General features: G+C 41.4%; 1 protein-coding gene across 2 annotated transcripts in view; it reads right to left on the reverse strand.

The window, feature by feature from the left end:
* Nucleotides 1-21,585, reverse strand: part of LOC124125101 (synaptic vesicular amine transporter-like) — a 94,571-nt gene that overhangs the window by 30,771 nt on the left and 42,215 nt on the right. The window contains exon 1 of one of the 2 annotated variants that reach the window (XM_046488430.2): nt 8,628-9,089. The exons of the other annotated variant lie outside the window; for it this stretch is intronic. The gene's annotated coding sequence lies outside the window, so the exon portion shown is untranslated. Of the gene's footprint in view, nt 1-8,627; nt 9,090-21,585 lie in introns of those variants that run through there. 2 annotated transcript variants of the gene reach the window in all.

Consider the following 21,585-nt stretch of genomic DNA (forward strand, 5'->3'; position numbering starts at 1 on the left):
AATAGCGCCGTCTTGGACAACCGGGCCACCTGTGCTACTATTCCAGCAATATTATATAGTAATAATATATACGGTCATAATAGGACGCTGTATAATGACTGATAACAGTCAGTGTAGAAATGTCAATGTATCAAATGTCATTCAAAACGGTAACAATAAATAAACTTGTGCTAAAATGAGCCCATTAACAAGGCAAAAAGCTTAATAAACCACATTGTTTTGTCCGCCAAAAATCGAAGCACCACTTAATTGTGTATGAGAAAAATCAGTATTTACATTCTTGTGGGGAGTCGACGTCAATACACAGCGTCAACAGAATCAACGACCAATGTTGTGGCTTTATTGTCTTTCGTGGCCGCCAATGATAAAAAACCAATCCGCGTGAGGTGGTCATTGATTAGTAAATAGTTGTACGGTAACCAGCACTCAATTAAACAGACTCACTACACTCAGTCGGGGAAAGTATCCCCCGGGGTACTAGTCCTAACTTCATCCCAATCACCAATCAATGATTAGAAGTGTCCATGCAAGGTGGTGGACGGGATATTTACAAATCTAAATGCTCGCCAATTAGTGATGTTTTCATAAATATTAGTCGCGATGAATATAGTATTTGTGTCTTCAGGTTCGAACATGCTGTTTCCATGGCAACCAGCACGCATTGAAGGGTTCTGGATATATTCATACATCGTATGTTGTTTATAGATGGAATTATTCATATGAAATAAACCGCATAATTTATACAGTGGGCTTAAACATTCAACATATTTTGTTGCCAATATGACATTTTATATGTTGATAATGCATTTTATTGTAATAAAAAACGTGGATTACTGGCCTTGTCTTTAATGCATGATGTTAACATGTTAAGAGGTAGAGCGTCAGCCCGGAGAGCGGAAGGTCCAGCCGCGTCATTCCAAAAGACGTTAAAAGATGGTACTACTTGTTACCCTGCCTGGCGCTCGGCATTAAGGGGCTAAAACAAGGACTGGTCGGCTCGGAGTCAGTATACTGTGTCTGAGTGGGGTATTCATGTTAAACTGCGGCATGGTATCTCAGTGAGCTAGCACTATAAATCGGCATGAGTCCGGACTAGTACAAGCAGCCACACACACACGTACAGCACGTCGCTACATAAGTGCGATAATCTTGGACGCGACGTTAAACCCAATTTTACCTCACCTCACCTAACATGTTAAGTTCATCACATCATAACTTGCTTGTAAATCTGGGGACCTGTAGAACACCATTGACACTGATATCACCTCAACTTGTACATGACGTGCTTATGGAATGAGAAAGGTTTACTGTATAGACATTAATAAAGTCTAAATAAAAGCGACAAAACCCTTTCCATAATCAACCGACATACCTGATAAAAGCCGAGTCGATTGTTCAATTCCGGCTATATCATGAGCATGTGTTCATGAATTACTATCAAATAGTGATGACACCAGGTGTTCGCGGAAAGGTGAGTACCTCGTCGGTTACATAGTTAGATCTATAAGTAACGATTCAGAGTGACAAATACTCTTTTTAGCAGTATCCCCCATCAGCAACCCCGAGGTACCCGACAGACTAAGAATATTCCTCATCACATACCCCGAGGTACCCGACAGACTGCAATATCCCCCATCATCTACCCCGAAGTACCCGACAGACTGCAATCTCCACCATCACCCCAGCCCGAGGTACCCGACAGACTAAGAATATTCCTCATCACATACGCCGAGGTACCCGACAGACTGCAATATCCCCCATCATCTACCCCGAGGTACCCGACAGACTGCAATCTCCCCCATCACCTACCCCGAGGTACCCGACAGACTGCAATATTCCCCACCACCTACCCCGAGGTACCCGAAAGACTGCAATATCCCCCATCACCTACCCCGAGGTACCCGACAGACTGCAATATCCCCCATCACCTACCCCGAAGTACCCGTTAGACTGCAATATCCCCCATAACCAACCCCGAGGGACCCGACAGACTGCAAAATCTCCCATCACCTACCCCGAGGTACCCGACAGACTGCAATATCCCCCATCACCTACCCCAAGGTACCCGACAGACTGCAATATTCCTTATCACCTGCCCCGAGGTACCCGAAAGACTGCAATACTGCGCACGCTTCCATCACTGTAATCTCTCACTCGGTTCATGCTGATTACGTATTATTATGTATCATGCGAGTAAATAAACAATGTCAGTAAACAATGTCCACAAACTATGTCAATAAACAATCGTTGTAATAATCATTATGTAACTGATTCAATTAGCAACCATATTTTCGGATGTCACCGGGTATTGTCAACACGAGTATTTGACAATAGCTGTAGGCATTGGTCAATACGGTGTCCTTGATCTCAGTTACGTGGCACGCGAAGCCATTAGTATCACCGTCGACATTAGTATGGTGCGTCGCCAGAAGATGAATGATGAAATAACACAGTGTTCGGATATGATTTCGACACTACCTGAAAGCTTTTGTCTACTGATACGATTGCTATCACCTGTCAACATCGCAAACATTGTGTAATAATAATAATAATTCTTTGGAATAGGCCCGTTTACAACCTCAAACGTGTCCAGGCCAACAAACCTGATCTTGTCCTTTTGGATTAATCCAATGAAATCATTTATATCATTGTAATTTTTGTCCCTTTTGACTCTAATGTCACGCTTGCAACCGAAGTACCAAGTTGTCCGACTCCCCATCGTTCTCTGTGCCTTAGGATTGGTACCTCCCAACCTGTTGACTGAAATTGGGAGAGAATACAGCCCTTCTGACAATCTGGGTAATGCAGAAGGCTGAAGTGTGGGGGAGTTTCACATTCTCCGAAAGGTTCTGGGTGGGTTTGACTAGGCAGCGCTTCCTGGGAGAAGTCCCATTCGCTGTCTGGGCTGCGTGTAAAGGGGGCAAGGGCCCTGCGCTGATGATGAGCCTAATGAGCCTGACTGTGCCAGGATCACCCAAACCCTCTTGGCTACATTCATTTATTTTTATCTGTATCAAATAATGATGATGATGATGATGATGATGATGATGATGATGATGATGATGACGACGACGACGATGAAGAACCAAATGCACGAACCAAATCAAAGATGTTTGATGCGCAAGTTCACCAAGTTAGGTCATCTGTCACAACAGTGTACAAGCTTAATTGTGTCAATACACCTGTCCTATACTCCCTTGTGTGGTTGATGATTACCACTGCAGGCGAGACAAACAATGTCATTACCTGGACCCACCGGCACGCATTCATTAACATTGGAGCATCACACGTACATGCAGGTGCTACATTGTGTAAGCGTGTGGGCCAGGTGTGTTTGTGTGGGTGGGGTTGTCTTACCTCCCTTTAGTCCTTAAATATACAAACTTGCACAAAATAATACATAATATATACATGTACACTGCATAGAGCCACTCCAATGTGAGACATAAAATCCATTTACGGCGAGAATGAATAATATATACACTTTTTGCGTCAGAATAAAAACAGTTACTATAGGTACATTTAAAACGACAAAGCCATAGAATAACCAGTCTCCATTATCCTACGAAACAGATTCTATTGGGCGTAATAGACAATAAATAGACTAACACTGTAAACACTTTAAAATAATTATCCTTTACTTCATCAAAAGAACATTTCCTCTTCTGCTGTAATCAAGGAAACTAGACTTGGTTTAGTTTGATCTAGACTTGCCTAGATATTTTAGTAAAAACACTATCTCTCTATATATAATGTGCATAAAAAGTATATTTTTGTTGCCTGACACCGCACAGTCGCCCTCCATGTGACGGCGGCATTTTAACAAACCAGACAATCAAGTGATGGACCAGAAATCCAGTCACACGATACCGTATTTACTGATTTTGTTGAAACTTATAACGATATACTCAAGATTCTGAATATGCTTCATTGGAGAATGTTATACATGCGTTGCTACATTGGAACGACGTTTGGCAACCTTTCTGAAGTATCAACAGTTCTCATACGGTTCTACAAAATGGAGAAAAGCTTCCCAGGAACATTCAAACGCAAAGGGCGACTTTATCTCAAAATTAAAGTACTTGTCCTGTTAAAAACACGAATTATATAACCCAGTCACGTTTCCCCAGATACATTTCAAAGCAGCAATGACCAACCAATCTGTCTTCATTGCTACTGGGAGTACCCCCGTGTGCATCTCCTCCCTGGCACTGCACAGCAGGCCGTAGCAGCTCTCAGTCTCCTAGTCCTGCATGCACTCATTGCGGAATATCGGATTTTAATTTCATAACTAACAATTGTCTAAATGATAAAAAAAAGCCTAAGCCACAACTGTAAAATCACTTTCAGAAGAACAAAATATGTAATAAAATATTTCCGAGACTGGGGGGCCGATAACGGTTAAATCCATTGAACAAACCGGCATCCACCCCGATTTAACGCATTGTGTATGTCTAGCATCTCGGAATCTAGACAGTATTAAACTGTAAAGTACGATAACAGAAACATCGCGAAGCGTAGTTTTGTTGACACACTCTGCATGATTAGGTTTAATTATACAGTGGTTTATGGTTGGTATTTTTGTAAATCGGGAATGTAACTTAGTCAATTGTTCCCAGAGCCAGATCTGTCATTAAGTAGTGAGTTAAATTGTAAAGTATATTTTCAAACTCAAAGAAACGCTAACAAAATACCAATCACAGAAATCAGGCATCATTAAAACCCAGTACTTCACCATGTTTGTGTGTTTAGATGTGTGCGTTTATGTGTCAATGGAGATGTTAACATGTATTTTGAAGCACATTCATCGTGTACAATCCTCTCTTCAGAGCCAGCTGTTTGAATTCATGATCATCTAGCTCTTTTCACTTCAATATATTCTCCTGTGACTTTTGCCCATTTTTTCTTACGACCAGTGCCAGAATTGTACGTGCGTGTGTGTTTTTAATCAACGTCAAAAGAATCGATGGAAATGTCACGCACCATGGGACTTTCGGGGCCGTCCCGTCATGCACTAGATCAACACTTCCGGATAAGAGATGACGAAAGCACATGTGCAAATCTACAAAAAGCGGGCGCAGCTTTTGTCAATACTGAGTGCACCATATGTTTTCATAAGCATTATTTCCTGAAACATGTTTCCTTCCACTATTTCAGAGTTATTCTACTGATGTGATTTTAATCGAGATTATTTTTTTATAAAGGCATATAACGTGCTTAATTTCTATGAAATGGATTGTGTTAATCGGAATAGCTGGCAGGGAGGGAAATGGAGTGTTAAACAGTTCTCTGTGTAAGGTCATATGATGATAACACAACCTCCCCTATTTTATACAGACACAAGGGCCATCAATTTGTGTCATAATATTTTGCTTCCTTTCTGTTTTTGTAGCACCTGCTATTTCCACCAGTTATAATGGACCTTCTCAATAAGTCTATTGCATCGGTGGTCTATTGCAAGATACAATTTTCTATTTCTCAAAATAATCTTCAGTTTGGGTTCTATTGATGAAGCAGGGTATGTTGGAATTTCTTAGCACCGACCTTAAATGACAGTAAATCATCTTAACCGTTACATTAGAGTACTACTCTACAACATGATCATTAGTTTTGACACATCATGCAGACAACGGGACACCACGACCATTTTTGTAGCATTCGTTAGTCTAGACATGCATAAATTCCTCAAACAATGATTCTTATTAGAAGGCATCTGTTTTCCATCACAAAGCTCCATTCGCCTTAATATTTCAAGATGCGGATGAGAGTAACTCCTCGTTTGAACGTTGTGATAGTTTTTCTTCAGAGGTTCAAGACAATTTGTCTAAAAATGACAGCAAAGGTCATCTGAAGTTTACTGAGAAATAAATATGTGAAATGCTGAACTTCCTCATTGATAACATCCAAGCGAAATTTGGGGGTAAGACATTTAGGCAAGGAGTCGGCATCCCCATGGGCAGTAACTGAGCTCCCTTCTTGTTGATCTGTTACCTTATACACATGAATCGGTTCTGCTCGGATTGGTAAAACAAGGTAACTTGGTAAAGAACAAAAACTTCAGGTATATCGATGATCTGATAACGTTCAGTGACGTTTAATGTGATGGGTGCACCAGTGGGGCTAGATACTCTCACCTTTTCGAACACTGGTATCATCACTATTCGATAGTGATTACTAAACAACTGATCTAGTCGGCATCGTTAGTCGATACTGCCTTTGAACGTTGCACTGCTAGTATACCAGTCGTTTAACGCAAGATCAATGTATGTTACTTTATAAGATGGTTCATTGTGTTACAAATACTACTTCACAATATCTAATTGGTCCTCATGCTCTATTTGGGGGCACGGGTGGCCCAGTCGTCTAAGGCGCCGCAATTCTCTGTGAAGAGTTGCGTCCCTTGGGCACGCCAGAAATCCCGGCTCGCCCCGATTATGTTTGTAGGTCTGTCAGCACCATACCCGTGCTCGTGGGTTTCACCGAAGTGGTTAACGTCTAAGACCTGCATCACTTCGGGCTTTCCTCCCACATTAAGCTGACGCGCCGTGATATGACTGAAATACTGTTAAAAGAGACGTTAAGCACAACTCACTCATGCTCTATTTTCTGTCATTCCGCTGATCTATGCTTTGACGATTTTATCAGGTGACAAAGAAACTGAATGATTATTGTCTATAAACATTCAGAGTATGTTGTGCCATTGCTTCATAATAACACTGTGGTGAGAACGCGTGGCGTTAACGATTCCTGCCTCAGGCGATACACTGGACGGTCAGTATTTATAGATTCATTACGGGTAGATTAACACGTTTACTTACCCGAGAAAACAGGAAGGGGAGATACAGGTTACAATGGATTCAGCAATTTGTGTCATCACCTCCACTGAATCACTGACTGACAGGTGATGCGGGGGTGAGCTACGAGTGAGTGAGTGAATGAGTGAGTGAGTTAGTGAGTGAGGTTTTACGCCGCCTTTAGCAATATTCCAGCAATATCACGGCGGGGGACACCGGACATGGCTTCACACATTGTAAACAGCAATGATAAATATGATCAGCATGTGCCTTCAGTATGTGCTAAAACATGCAGAGATGATTTATATACCCAATGTTAGTCGTGACCCTTTTTTACACCCCCCCCCCCCCCCATAAACCACAGAAAATCAGTGATGACACCAGGTGTTCGCGAAAAGGATAAGCATGTCCTGCCCTATGGAACACAACCTAGTTACCCCAGGCAACCGTCATTCTACCCTTGGTCTTAGGTGTGTAACCATTTTATATTCTAGTGGAATCATGCTTATGATGAATGTCAGCGCTTGCTATATAAACATCAACCCGGATTCAGCAGCAGGGGATACGTCTACCTCACCGATGTGATGGATGTGCAATGAAAGATGACGAGACACGCCACAATCAATCCACTGTATAGCCATTAAGGGGATTCCAATCTCGAAAATTAACTGAAAATGATTTGCTACACTTAGCGATAATGATTGGGGTCAGGCGAAGAACACCAAATGCAAGCCTACATTCATTTTACAGCGAACGTTACACCTCGTCCACAATCACCTCTCTTTCAACTCAGGTATGACAGTATACGGAGCTGACAACAAATAAACTAAAACACACCCGCTGGCTTCGCGTGATCGAAACACGAGCTTAATACATCAACAGCACAGTCATTTCAATGTACATTAAATAAAACGGAAAGACAAAAAAATATAGTTGGACATGAACGCTTCCGCCAATTTGACGAGTGAGACCTTCTTAAACCGAAACCTCGTTAATCCGAATACCGGGATAAATGTGAAGGTCTACCAATATGCATGTGCCTCAAACAAAAGGACGTTACTTTATACACTTATTCGATTATCCGTATATCTGTTATCCGGGGAATGTCAGTGGGAATGTTATTGTTCGGATAAACGGGGTTCACTGTTATAATGTAAACCGGGCCCATTGAGACAGGAGGTCAAACTGATCAGATCGGGACTGCCACTAATGATAATACAAACCTTTGCAATCACAACTGACGGTGGACATTGCTCGTCTTGGTACACACACTCACGCGCGCGGATATCGGACTCCAACCAGGGTTCATAAACACAGACGGAACCATTATACAGAACACATACATTAATCGCCATTCCAATGGGGTAAACTCTCCGTTGAGACGAGTAGTGACGAACTGCACAATTTCATTCTAGAATCTATCCCACTGATACTGTTTTAACATACTAATGCAATATCCTGGCTGATGATGTCCAACGTGGGGCCCTTACTCAGGATATACTCGGGTAATGTACTTTCCAATACTACCGTGATGAAATGCACTTCGCCGCGCGGAGGCAAACGTGCAATGAAGGTCTGTTACAGACAGAGTTCTATTGCCCGATCTAAATTGATTAAATCAGCTGATCATCTGTTACTATTTGTTGGTGCTGATGAACAAACGTCTGGTATTCCGACAGTTAACTAGTTTGCTTTTTTTAATAGATTAGGAATCACGAACTGTTGTTCCCGGTAACACTGCCAATACCGTTCACTGGAGACCTGTATATAAACACTTAAAAGCAGTATCCATCTCATGTCAATTTCTAGTGTCAAGATGTCTATATCACTCACCTCTCAGAATCAACTGTAGTCCTACAGCCGAGCACTGTCAATCAATTCCACGAGCCATGTGAATTACAAATTACTAGCATGCTTCCCTATTGCTTGACTTCATTCTGATAAATGTGATGTAACAACGTTGGGGATTCTAATATCACCGCTCCTCAAATGTGTCGATAATTACAGCCAATCAGAACAGTCGATTCCATTTGGTGCGGAGTGCGAGAGTGCAGAACACTTCTGATGTGGACTACGGCTCGTGCCGTCACTTTTCGGTTATCGTAAAATCTAGTCACTGTGGACAGCCAAGTGTCTGTTTCAAAAACGGAGTCTTTTACACGCTTACTAGTATTGCCGTGTTTAGTTGAACCAAATCGATTAATGCCACTTGTGCAAACACTTCTTTTATGTGAAACCTTATGTTGACTCTTCCGCGTGTACTAAACATAGAACAATGCATATGTCCCACCAACTCACGGCCGCTAAGCATCTGACGATAAGGAAGTCACCGGACCTTCGGTAGTGATTTTTCCTCATGGTTATAATCGACCCAATTCAGAAAGACCTATTGACAGGACGTGACGTAAACAACAAACACAACAAATTGCATCTGAATAGTATTATATCGAATAAAATAATTATTACATTGGGATCGACGCAAGTAAGAAAAATGCACATATAACTATTTAAAAGGTGGGGAGTAATGTTAGGAGTTTTTCATTATTTTATTTATTTATTTACTTAATTTTCATTTCTATTTAAGAAACTTATAGCAGAATAGCTTAATAATTGATGACATGCTTGGGGATGTAGCTAGGGATGAGGATGACGTGGTATCCGACTGTGATAAACAACAAATGATCAAAGACTATTTCTAATCAATACGGTATATATTGTGTTTTCCTGGCATTGAGTGAGACAATGTGTGTGAGACAAACAAGCACACGCGTTAATTCTGTGCAGCTGTAACTTCTTGTTGCTTAGCAACGTCACAAAGCATTAAAACTACAAACCCTTTCAATGCACCGTCTTCTGTTTTGTGTTTTTATCGCTTTTAGCTATCAAAAACCGCATTTCATTTGAATTCTCAAGCACATTTACATTAGGCACTGAAATCACAATCTTGGTTCGTTTTTGTCGCGACGGCATTACACAATTCCTCTTTTTAAACAAGCCATATTCATACATGTAGATTTTTGATTCGCTCATTCAAAGCTATCGTATAGGAACAAATCCGAGAGTCAACGATCACCCGCCCATCGGCAAGAGTTGAATCTAAATGACGGCACGGAATAAAAGTTGGTCTTGGCCAGAGGAAGCACGAGCTATTTGCAATTATATTGGCCCTTCAATCTAGGAATCATTAGATGTGCCAAACGGCATGTGAAATAAAGCGTCAGGAACGGAAAGGATGAAAGACCCTATGTTCTCGCACACGAGGCGAGACCCCGATGCTTGCGCTATCGATTCCAAGAACTTAACTAGTATTTTCTCTTTTAAATCTAGAATTACACATCCGCTGCGTCAATGACATGTTTGATTGGCAAATTAAAGTCATTGTCTATGATAGGATGTCTATTTGGGAACATAACAGTATCAAATTAATTACTTTTATAACCGGTATTTTTTGTGCTTTCAGATAGCGTCGAAGGTACTCTACTGAAGTTGAAGACATCACTGGTTTGGCAAAACTTCCAAAAAGAGCTAAAATCATTTCAACTGGAATGTTATTTTAATCAATTTTGACCTTTCGCGCTTGGTGTACTTTCAAAGCAATGTTGTATTTATGTATGTTAATTTTTATAATGTGCGTGAAGATCGTGGAAGTTACAATTATGCCACTTAATTGACCTTAACGACTTTAGGCAATCACTTCAATGTATTCTTTTTATAGAAAACACATTCTTAAAAAATAAGACGACTTGTGCTGCGAACTCCTACCTTGGGTAGTAAATGATAGATTCAGACAGGGTTACTATGCCCCGCTAATACTTTCATGGAATTACGTTCCATCAATATCATTCGAAATGAATGTAAAAAAAATATTTGTAACAAAGCGTGCCTTAGATCCAGTGAACAAGACCATTAGGCAACTTAAACAACCACCAACATCTTCACAATCAGCAGTCTGACCTCGTCAGTAATTGCAACTGAGGTTATTTCCCTTTCATGTATGACGTCACAAGACACCATGTCTCCTCGATGATCTTAGCGTCTTTAATGCATTGGGTGAGTAATACCGTTACTTTGAAATCTCACGTTAGTCCTTTATTCTTCAAATAACGCTTTGGCCTTTATTATCATCTCTCATTAACTCATATTCATCTGCCTTCCCTCATATTCATCTGCCTTCCCTCATATTCATCTGCCTTCCCTCATATTCATCTGCCCCCCTCATATTCATTTGCCCCCCTCATATTCATCTGCCTTCCGTCATATTCATCTGCCTTCCGTCATATCCATCTGCCTTCCCTCATATTCATCTGCCTTCCCCCATATTCATCTGCCTTCCCTCATATTCTTCTGCCTTCCGTCACATTCATTTGCTTTCCGTCATATTCATTTGCCCTCCCTCATATTCATCTGCATTACCTCATATTCATCTACCTTCCCTTATATTCATCTGCCTTCCCTCATATTCATCTGCCTTCCCTCATATTCTTCTGCCTTCCGTCACATTCATTTGCTTTCCGGCATATTCATTTGCCCTCCCTCATATTCATCTGCATTACCTCATATTCATCTGCCTTCCCTCATATTCATCTGCCTTCCCTCATATTCTTCTGCCTTCCGTCACATTCATTTGCTTTCCGGCATATTCATTTGCCCTCCCTCATATTCATCTGCATTACCTCATATTCATCTACCTTCCCTTATATTCATCTGCCTTCCCTCATATTCATCTGCCTTCCCTCATATTCTTCTGCCTTCCGTCACATTCATTTGCTTTCCGTCGTATTCATTTGCCCTCCCTCATATTCATCTGCATTACCTCATATTCATCTACCTTCCCTTATATTCATCTGCCTTCCCTCATATTCATCTGCCTTCCCTCATATTCTTCTGCCTTCCGTCACATTCATTTGCTTTCCGGCATATTCATTTGCCCTCCCTCATATTCATCTGCATTACCTCATATTCATCTGCCTTCCCTCATATTCATCTGCCTTCCCTCATATTCTTCTGCCTTCCGTCACATTCATTTGCTTTCCGGCATATTCATTTGCCCTCCCTCATATTCATCTGCATTACCTCATATTCATCTACCTTCCCTTATATTCATCTGCCTTCCCTCATATTCATCTGCCTTCCCTCATATTCTTCTGCCTTCCGTCACATTCATTTGCTTTCCGTCATATTCATTTGCCCTCCCTCATATTCACCTGCATTACCTCATATTCATCTACCTTCCCTTATATTCATCTGCCTTCCCTCATATTCATCTGCCTTCCCTCATATTCTTCTGCCTTCCGTCACATTCATTTGCTTTCCGGCATATTCATTTGCCCTCCCTCATATTCATCTGCAATACCTCATATTCATCTACCTTCCCTCATATTCATCTGCCTTCCCTCATATTCATCTGCCTTCCGTCATATCCATCTGCATTACCTCATATTCAGCCCTCCCTCATATTCATCCGCCTAGGTTCTTATTCTTGTCTTGCATTAAGTCTCATACTGGATTTGGCATTAGTATATAACACTCTACATGAAACACGTTTAAAGGTTCAGACATATGTTTGCATACATGCCACAAATCAATAAGCTGGTAGTTCTTTGAAGTCTTCCGGAACATTCTCCAATCAGTTACTTCCTTGTCTAGACTGTAACGCCATGTCCAGAGAAGTCCAGTCATGTACAGCTGACCGCCTGGTTGTGATGTCGCTCGTGTACATTAATATTATTGTACGCATTGGGCATCTACTTGCATATATCAATCTCATGAAAAATGAAATTTAATTACATGTACTTTTTGTAAACATTCCTTAACTTCATATTTGATCTCCTGTTCAGAGAATTGGGTATATACAATACAACAGATGCATATGAAAACAGGCAAGCATTGATTTGGGATGCAAACTATCGCAATATCATACCCGTATAAATTAAATTGACTAGCCAATCCAAGGGACGGTGTTCCTCCTATTAATATTTTTTTAAATTGTTTCAGAAATCGTGAAGGTCATTCATCAATACATCGGATCAGTATCAAAGTAGGGTGAGTGAATATTGGTTTCGGCCGCAATAAGCCGACGAGTAAAGAATTAGAAGGCTAAACCCGTGCTGGACACGAACCTAATTATTCAGCATGACAAGGCAACATTTCAACCAGTAAGGTACCTCATTGCATCAATTATGCTGTATTTACAATCACGTACAAAACGAAGAAACCTTTGTCAACCATGCTCGTAGTGCCACCTGGCGTTTACAAGGCGAGTTAGAATATCCCTGTCAAGCGGAAGGTGTCTGGTGTCGCCACGTTGAATAACATTACGTTTCAGAAACGACAATGAACCATGTCGGCGGATTAAGTATGTGGGTAATTGGGCTTAACGCACCTGGTGTGTGTCGTCAGTCTCTCGCGAGGGGGCGCTGATCGGCTTGCGACACACACATGAGCCTTTAGGACTAGCATCTTCACTTATATGACACCCAAATCCTGGTGAATGTGACCATGTATGTTGAGATTAAAGGTTAAAGTCGGCATTTGCCTTGTTCGTGGATGTACATGTGCGCGCTGTCTACGTGCGCATGTATGGGTACACTCACTCAAATTGCATTCCCAGTGCATCCAATACATGCACTAATTTTGTTCTTGAGTTTTTCCAAGTACTTTATCCTCGACCGATTAAGAAATTACATTATTGTGATCAAAAGTAGACATATCTTCGCTCCACGTACTGCTACAAACAATGGATTGGGTGTAGTAACTGTTGTTACAGCAATGGTCACTCCAGTTGCTCGTCCAGGCGAGGGCAGATTGTGTCGTCTATGTGAGAATTCCTTCCACAAAAGAGACAAGCTGGCTGTTTAATCTGTCATCTGGTGTCTGTTATCCTTTAGTCATAGTGACCTCGGTAAATGTCAGAAGTGTATAAACTGTCAAGATTTGTCACTCACTCACTCACTCACTCACTCACTCACTCAAACCAACCCAGGTACACACCCACCCACCCACCCACCCAGACCCATGGGATAATGTATACTGGATAACCAACCGGCATGAGGCTTTTAACTGTGTAAAGTAGATGTCACTCGAATGACAATATATTAACATGTTTTTATTTAGCTGACAAATGAGTAAAGCATTTTGATCATCAAGCCGAAAACACGGATTCGATTTCCACATGGGTACTATGTGTGAAGCCCATTGTTACATTCACTCACTCACTCACTCACTAGCTCGCTCACTCACTCACTCACTCACTCACTCACTCACTCACTCACTCACTCCACCACCCACTCACTCAGTGCATGTCTACCCGCTAGATGCAGTCATGGCTTCCCTCAGGGTTATGTGGCAATAATAAGTACATATTTTAACGGGTCACAGTCACATAGCACAGTTCCATGAAGATATAGTAAACACCTTAAAGCGAACTTCAGAAACAATTTTATTTTGCAAGTCGTAGTTCCATATGGATACACTGATTAACAGGCTTAAAATAAATGGCAACGTTTAAAGTGATGTGTTTTTTTATTGTTTTGGGGAGTTGTTTCTTCGTGTTTTTGTTGATACATTACAAACCTTCTTTGTCCGCCCTATTGATAAAGATACGTCTGTATGATGATTTTGTTGAAATGTAATTCTTAATAGATGAAAATATATGTACAGTTATTAACCTTACGGGTGCAATGTTTCTTTTCTCTGGAAGTATTTGAATAAGGGCGCATAGCTAAGTGAAGTTCGATCTTGCCTCGCTGAAGACGAATATGTATCACTCCCATGCAGAAATGCCTCATCGGTTTTACAGAAGCTCGCATGGTCGTCTTGTCAAAATGTCAATAATAGAAAAATAATCCCTTCTGGATGAATTATGCAGTTTGTCGTGTCTGAAGAACAGAACAGGGTTAACATCTGATGTCAACCCAAGAATACAACGACTTCCTAGACAGGAAGAGCCATTCAAACACCATGCCCATGACGTCATCGCCTACTTGAAGACACCAAAGCACCGTTTAGACAACGATCAAGGTTGGTTCTACAGCCTCGTTTTGACGATAGGGAGGGCCAAAAAGCCGCACCGGCTTTTCTCCGGACATACGGAGGCGACATCGATGAAGATTGGCGAAATCTTAATGGCTTAAAGCAGACAGGAAATTATTCCCCCTCTTCATCAATGCTTGGGAGTACTCCTGGTTAACCCCGAGTTGGTCTTTCAGCTGCCCCGACTATAACAGGCAGGCGAATAAAGCCTTGTTTAAGTCAATCGTTAACTACAATAGCAAAACAGGGAGAAAGGCAAGTCGGAATACAAAGATTGCCAGAGATCTCGACTCTACTCCCAGAAGTATTTCTACCGATGTGGACACTTGAACCAACATTCTTTAGCTCGTTTCCGCTCTTGTGGCTTTGAAAGCTTGCTGAACGCTGAGTCCGTTGTCCATCACTAGTTTCTACTCAACACCAGTAGATTTTATCAACTGAGGGACCTTTACACAATGAACAAAATCGAATACTTTTCATGTTGAATTTTGACATGTTTTTGCTTCAATCTGTATCGATTTCCTGATTCAGAAAGTTGGATAAACAAACTAGGTGGAAATCAATGGTTTTAGTGATTGTAGATTGTAAGTAACTGTATAACATGGTTGGCAAAGTTTCGGAATATTGACTTACACTATTGACTTTAGCACTGAACGCGTTGTATTTAACTTTGGTTTAGTACAAAGTACACAATACGGTCACATCTCCTTACATCTCCACTGAAGGATGTATTGCTCGTGTGGCATAACAAGGCTGGTCCAGAGGCTGCTTGTACATGATGTAGGGAAAAGTAATGTAGTTTTTTCAGGACGTTACTTATGAGGGTACCCTTGTGGCCTATATGTGTACGTTGTGATAAATTATTATATTATAAATTTGGACTCTAATCCTAACAAGCAACACGCGCGACTTCTATTTCCTTAAGATCTGATTTGTATTCTTCAGTTGATGGATAGTCCGTAACAGAATAGGTTAAGAAACAGTACTACAGAAGTATTTTAATATCTGGCATTATTAATATTTATGGGATAATGAATACTGTCTGATTGGCATGACGCTTTTAACTGTGTAAAGTAGTTATGGCTCGAATATATATATTAACATGTTTCTTTTTTAGTAATGAGTAAAGCATTTGATCATCAAGCCGAAAACACGGATTCGATTTCCACATGGGTACAGTGTGTGAAGCCAATTGTTAGAGTCACTCACTCACTCACTCACTCACTCACTCACTCACTCACTCACTCACTCACGCAAATTGCGTTTCCAGAGTATCCAATACATGCACTAATTTTGTTCTTGAGTTTTTCCCAAGTATTTTATCCTCGACCGATTAAGAAACTTCATTATTGTTATCAAAAGTAGACATATCTTCGCTCCATGTACTGGTACCAGCAATGGATTGAGTATAGTAACTGTTGTCACAGCAATGGTTACTCCATTTGCTCGTCCAGGCGAGAGCAGATTGTGTCGTCTATGTGTGAATTCCTTCCACAAAAGGGACAAGATGGCTGTTAAATCTGTCATCTGGTGTCTGTTATCCTTTAGTCATAGTAACTTCGGGAAATGTCAAGTGTATAAACTGTCAAGATTTGTCAACTTGTATTACATATTAGGTATATGTAATATTTAATATTCATAAAGCTTTAATTAGACAGATATTTATTTTGATGTTATGGGAAATAGAAGGTGTCATGATTGCGAACATCCGAAGCCGCACTAAACAGTGAGTGAGTCAGTGAGTGTTGTTTTACGCCGCTTTTAGCAATATTCCAGCAATATCACGGCGGGGGACACCAGAAATGGGTTTCACACATTGTACCCATGTCGGGAATCGAACCCGGGTCTACGTCGTGACGAGCGAACGCTTTAACCACTAGGCTACCCGACCGCCCCCAGCACTGAACAGAGCAAGATGCGTGTGTATTCAAGTACCAACCAATAACGTAAACACTAAAGTTATTCATTTGGGAGATCATGAATACCGCGGAGTGAACCAACGGTTAAACTACACACAGTTCTTCACATAGCATTGACATAGCTCTACACATAGCTATAGACAATATTCGAAACAGACATCGGCCCGTAGGCCCGAGGATTTCTTGAGATTTGTCCTCAGGCTGATAGTTTTAAATTTCATCAGGAAATTTCGGTCTGCAGTTTATTTAACTATTTAATAAACATTATTTAAGTAATGTGATAAACATAACTTTCATATTTATAAACAGTAGGATTAGACCTTTCAAATGGTATATGACATGTAGTCGCAAAGATGTTTTCCTGACAAATGTAGGCTTCACTTATCACCACTGAGTCTCTGGGAACTTGACATGATAGCAGTAAAAGCCTCTGAGTGACTGGTTGTGTTTTGTAATTTATATTGCAAGGGTATGTCTCCCTGCTTCAGCTGAAATGTTTGGGCCCACAGGGTTTTTTTTCCACTGGGACTACAGTTTTTTTAAATGCGCTGGCCCTTAAGGCTCTCGGTTTACGCTGCTGAGTTTCAGGCACCGGTTCTACATATAGCCCTACACTGAGGTCTACACATTATGGGGGCTGTCGGGTAGCCTAGTTGTTAAAGCGTTCGCTCGTCACGCCGAAGACCCGGGTTCGATTCCCGACATGGGTGCAATGTGTGAAGCCCATTTCTGGTGCCCCCCGCCGTGATATTGCTGGAATATTGCTAAAAGCGGCGTAAAACCATACTCACTCACCCACTACACATTATGACATAGCGCCGCACAAAGCACAGTAGACTGTGATGACACAGCTCCGACCAACACACAGCTTTACACAAAGCTCCGAACACTGGTATGACATAGCTCTGACACAGCGCTACACACAGCTCTATACATAGCTCTGGCATTGCCAAGCAAACACTAGAAACAGATTACGACGCGATCGACGCTGGCAAGCACTATTCACTATGCATTAGAGTTTAAACTTTAAAGCGTACATCGTCAGGAATTTGTCCGGCAAAGATGGTATCAGAAGAACGCCGTATCCGAGACCATGCCGGATCATGTGTGATCCCAGATAGTCCCCTCATTAGAACATCGTGGCCCTCTGTGATTGGAATCGATCACAGTCGTTGCCTGTGTCTCACAAGCCGATTTCCCATAATGCTAACGTGAGCCTATGCCAACATATCGGTCTGAGTGAGGTCTATTTTGGATTAATTGACAGTCGAGGAAACTCACCTGACTGTCCTAACCGACTCGGGTAGGGTGCATGATGATGGGCGTATTGATGCGGATTAACGTCAGTTGCTGCAACTTTCTTGCTGATCCAGATAGTTTCAGTAGGGGGACCACTTATGTATTGTGAACAACGATTATGCTTGACCGTTGGCTGGTTTGTTTCAGACTAGGAATAAGTTGTATATTTTTCTATATGATTCTGGCCAGGGGGCACGGGTGGCCCAGTAGCGTGAGGCGCCGCGATTCGCTGTGCAGAGTTGCGTCCCTTGGGCTCGTCATAAACCTATGATTGTGGGTTCGAATCCCGGTTCGCCCCGATTATGTTTCTAAGTTTGTCAGCACCATACCCATGCTCGCGGGTTTCACCGAAGTGGTAAACATCTGAGACCTGCATCACTTCGGGCTTTCTTCCCACATTAAGCTGACACGTCCTGATATAACTGGAATACTGTTAAAAGCGGCATTTACCCAACTCACTCACTCATTCTGAGTGTGATTAAGTCGTCATAATTATTAGTATTTCTCACAAACTGACAGAGCACTAACATTTAAAGGGCCCAAATAAGATATGAAGTCACATCCTTTTAACGCGATTTAAGATGGTCTCCGTTTCTGAGCCTTGAGAGAGAGAGTGAGTGAGTGAGTGAGGTTTTACGCTGCTTTTAGCAATATTCCAGCAATATCACGGCGGGGGACACCAGAAATGGGCTTCACACATTGTACCCATGTCGGGAATCGAACCCGGGTCATCGGCGTGACGAGCGAACGCTTTAACCACTAGGCTACCCGACCGCCCCTGAGAGAGAGAGAGAGGGTGTTATGGCTCTACAGAGAGCTCAGATTGACAAAACACTCTCCACAAGACTGTTTGACAAGAGGGATGACCTCAACTTTCCAATAGTCAACTTTTCCTTCATGTCGAGCAGTATTCGAGCAGCTCCAGCCTTTGGTGTTTACATTTCGCAACTTTTGAAATACAATCGAGCATGCTCTTTCTGCCAAGATTTCAAAGAGCGTCATACGACGCTTGCTCAGAAGATGTTTGATCAAGGTAACAACATTCAAGGCCTCAGTAAAGCTTTCAATAAGTTTTATGGTACACGTGCAGAGGGCATTTCCAAATTTGACGCATCAGTGACAAAAATGATGTCAGATGCAATTCCCTAATTTGACTTGTACCATATGTTCCAAAGTTTTTTTCAGGTGAACAATTGACTTGCCTTTGCATGTGTTTGTGATGAGTGCCACCGGTTTTTCAGGGTACGCTCACCTTTCCGCGAATACCTGGTATCGTTACTATTTCATAGTGATTCATAAACACACCGATTTTTATTGGAAATGGAAATAAAAGGGTTTTGCCGCTTTATTCACGTTCTTATTGTTAAAGATTTATACATACATTATTAAGTACACAAACACTCGAAAAGAAGTCAGCCTTTATTACATACACAGTGTGGCCTAAGAAACAGAATGAATTATCAAAATTCGAGATAAAACACGATTTTACACAAATGTCAAGGGAGCAGTCTCGGTTGAAACAGAGCCACAGTAGCGACCAGCGTTAAACAGAAACAGTGTCACATGCTGCAACGAAGCCCAGCACAGACATTCCTACTTGCTGTATTAGCGCTGCGCCATCTTTATCACGATTTAAAGCGAGATTTTCTTTAACACCCGATTCGTGTGAGCAGGACAGTATATGTATTTTTATATAATTTGTTGGGTTTTAATATATTAATTAAGACAAAAATTAACACAAAGACAAGAATTTGGCATCTTGTATTTTCACCCTCTTCTCTCTACAGGTTAATGTTCTTATTAATAACAGGGGCGGTCGGGTAGCCTAGTGGTTAAAGCGTCCGCTCGTCACGCCGAAGACCCGGGTTCGATTCCCAACATGGGTACAATGTGTGAAGCCCATTTCTGGTGTCCCCCGCCGTGATATTGCTGGAATATTGCTAAAAGCGTAAAACCATACTCATTCACTCTTATTAATAACCTTGTAATTTGCGTACTCGTGGAGGTAGGCCACACAGTCATGTTAATGCTTTTATCACAATATCAATCATTGCACAATGACTGTTTGCTGTGGATTAGATTAATTGTTAGCTTGCAAACAGCATAGCTCTACGTGGAAGTGTTTCAGTTGTGATTAGTTGTCATCAACAGTTATTTGTGTAAATGTGTTCCCATCAGCGCCATTCACAAAGCCAGGAGTACCGAACCACTCCGTGGCTACACCGATCAGGTAATAAACTCGCTTTGGATTAATGGTTACGAATTGATAATTCTATTTCTGCTAAGTCGATAGTCGTTGTTGAGGATATCCATTATGAAACCATAAAGACAGTACACGCATGTGGTCTGCTACGCGTCAGTGTATCAGTGACGTAGGTTTAACGGAAGTCGGATATATACTGAACACACAAGTTAGGGATCATGAATATATTTGGGAATAATTTACTTACAAAAATCCCAAAAATAGTCATGATCCCTAACTTGTTTTGTTCAGTATATATGAGCATGTCCTGTCATACATTGCCTGCACGTATGTGTATGTCTATGCAGCAGGAACGCTCTATTATATCAACTTGTTGGTTGACGTTGACAAATTGACTTTCCTTTGCATGTGTTTGTGACGGTGTTACCGGTGGTTGTTTGGTTGGTTGGTTGGTTGTTTTACGCCGTACTCAGCAATATCCCAGCTATACGACGGCGGTCTGTAAATAATCGAGTCTGGACCAGACAATCCAGTGATTGACATCATGAGCATTGATCCACGCAATTGGGATCGATGACATGCATCAACCAAGTCAGCGAGCCTGACCACCCGATACCGTTAGTCGCCTTTTACGATAAGTATAGTCGCCTTTTACGGCAAGCATGGGTTGCTGAAGACCTATTATACCCCGGATCTTCACGGGTCTGTTACCGGTGGGACTGGAAACGTCCACTTTTTTGCGATCACCTGGTAATATATCATCAGTATTTGATAGTGATTTATAAACACATGCTCATGATATCGACGGAATCGGACAACGGACTGTGATTTCAGCTCAGATTGATTATGGAAATTTAAGAGTTTTGTCGTTTCTATTTATTTGTAGTTTGCTCCTATGTTTATTTCCAGTCAACGAAATATCTAGCAGCTCAGCTACATGACTGTTCAAAGTCACACTCCGCCGATCGCGACTTGTGCGTGACGGTCATGGTGGCGTCAGATGACGTGGTCGAAAATAAACCAAACGTTCTATGATCACCATAACACTGTAACCATGTAACGTCCACACCGCGACAGAGGGGACGTTTCTTTTGCGCAGTACAGTATGTAGATATTATTTTGTGTCTGTAAAAATGTAACTCAATTTGTGACCGTTTTGGCTCTATCGGTAATGATACAAATATGTTTGTAAAAGACATATATGTGCTTAACAATACAAATTGCCATTAGTGTATGCATGAGGTTTCGTATCGTACTTTCTCAATTCATATAAAAAAAACATAATTTATGTCGCTCTTAACATAATTTAATTCTCGTACGCCACTTCTCTGAAGTGAAT

This window comes from Haliotis rufescens, unplaced genomic scaffold (assembly GCF_023055435.1).
Source record: "Haliotis rufescens isolate VD_foot unplaced genomic scaffold, xgHalRufe1.0.p SCAF_12, whole genome shotgun sequence".
NCBI lineage: Eukaryota > Metazoa > Mollusca > Gastropoda > Lepetellida > Haliotidae > Haliotis > Haliotis rufescens.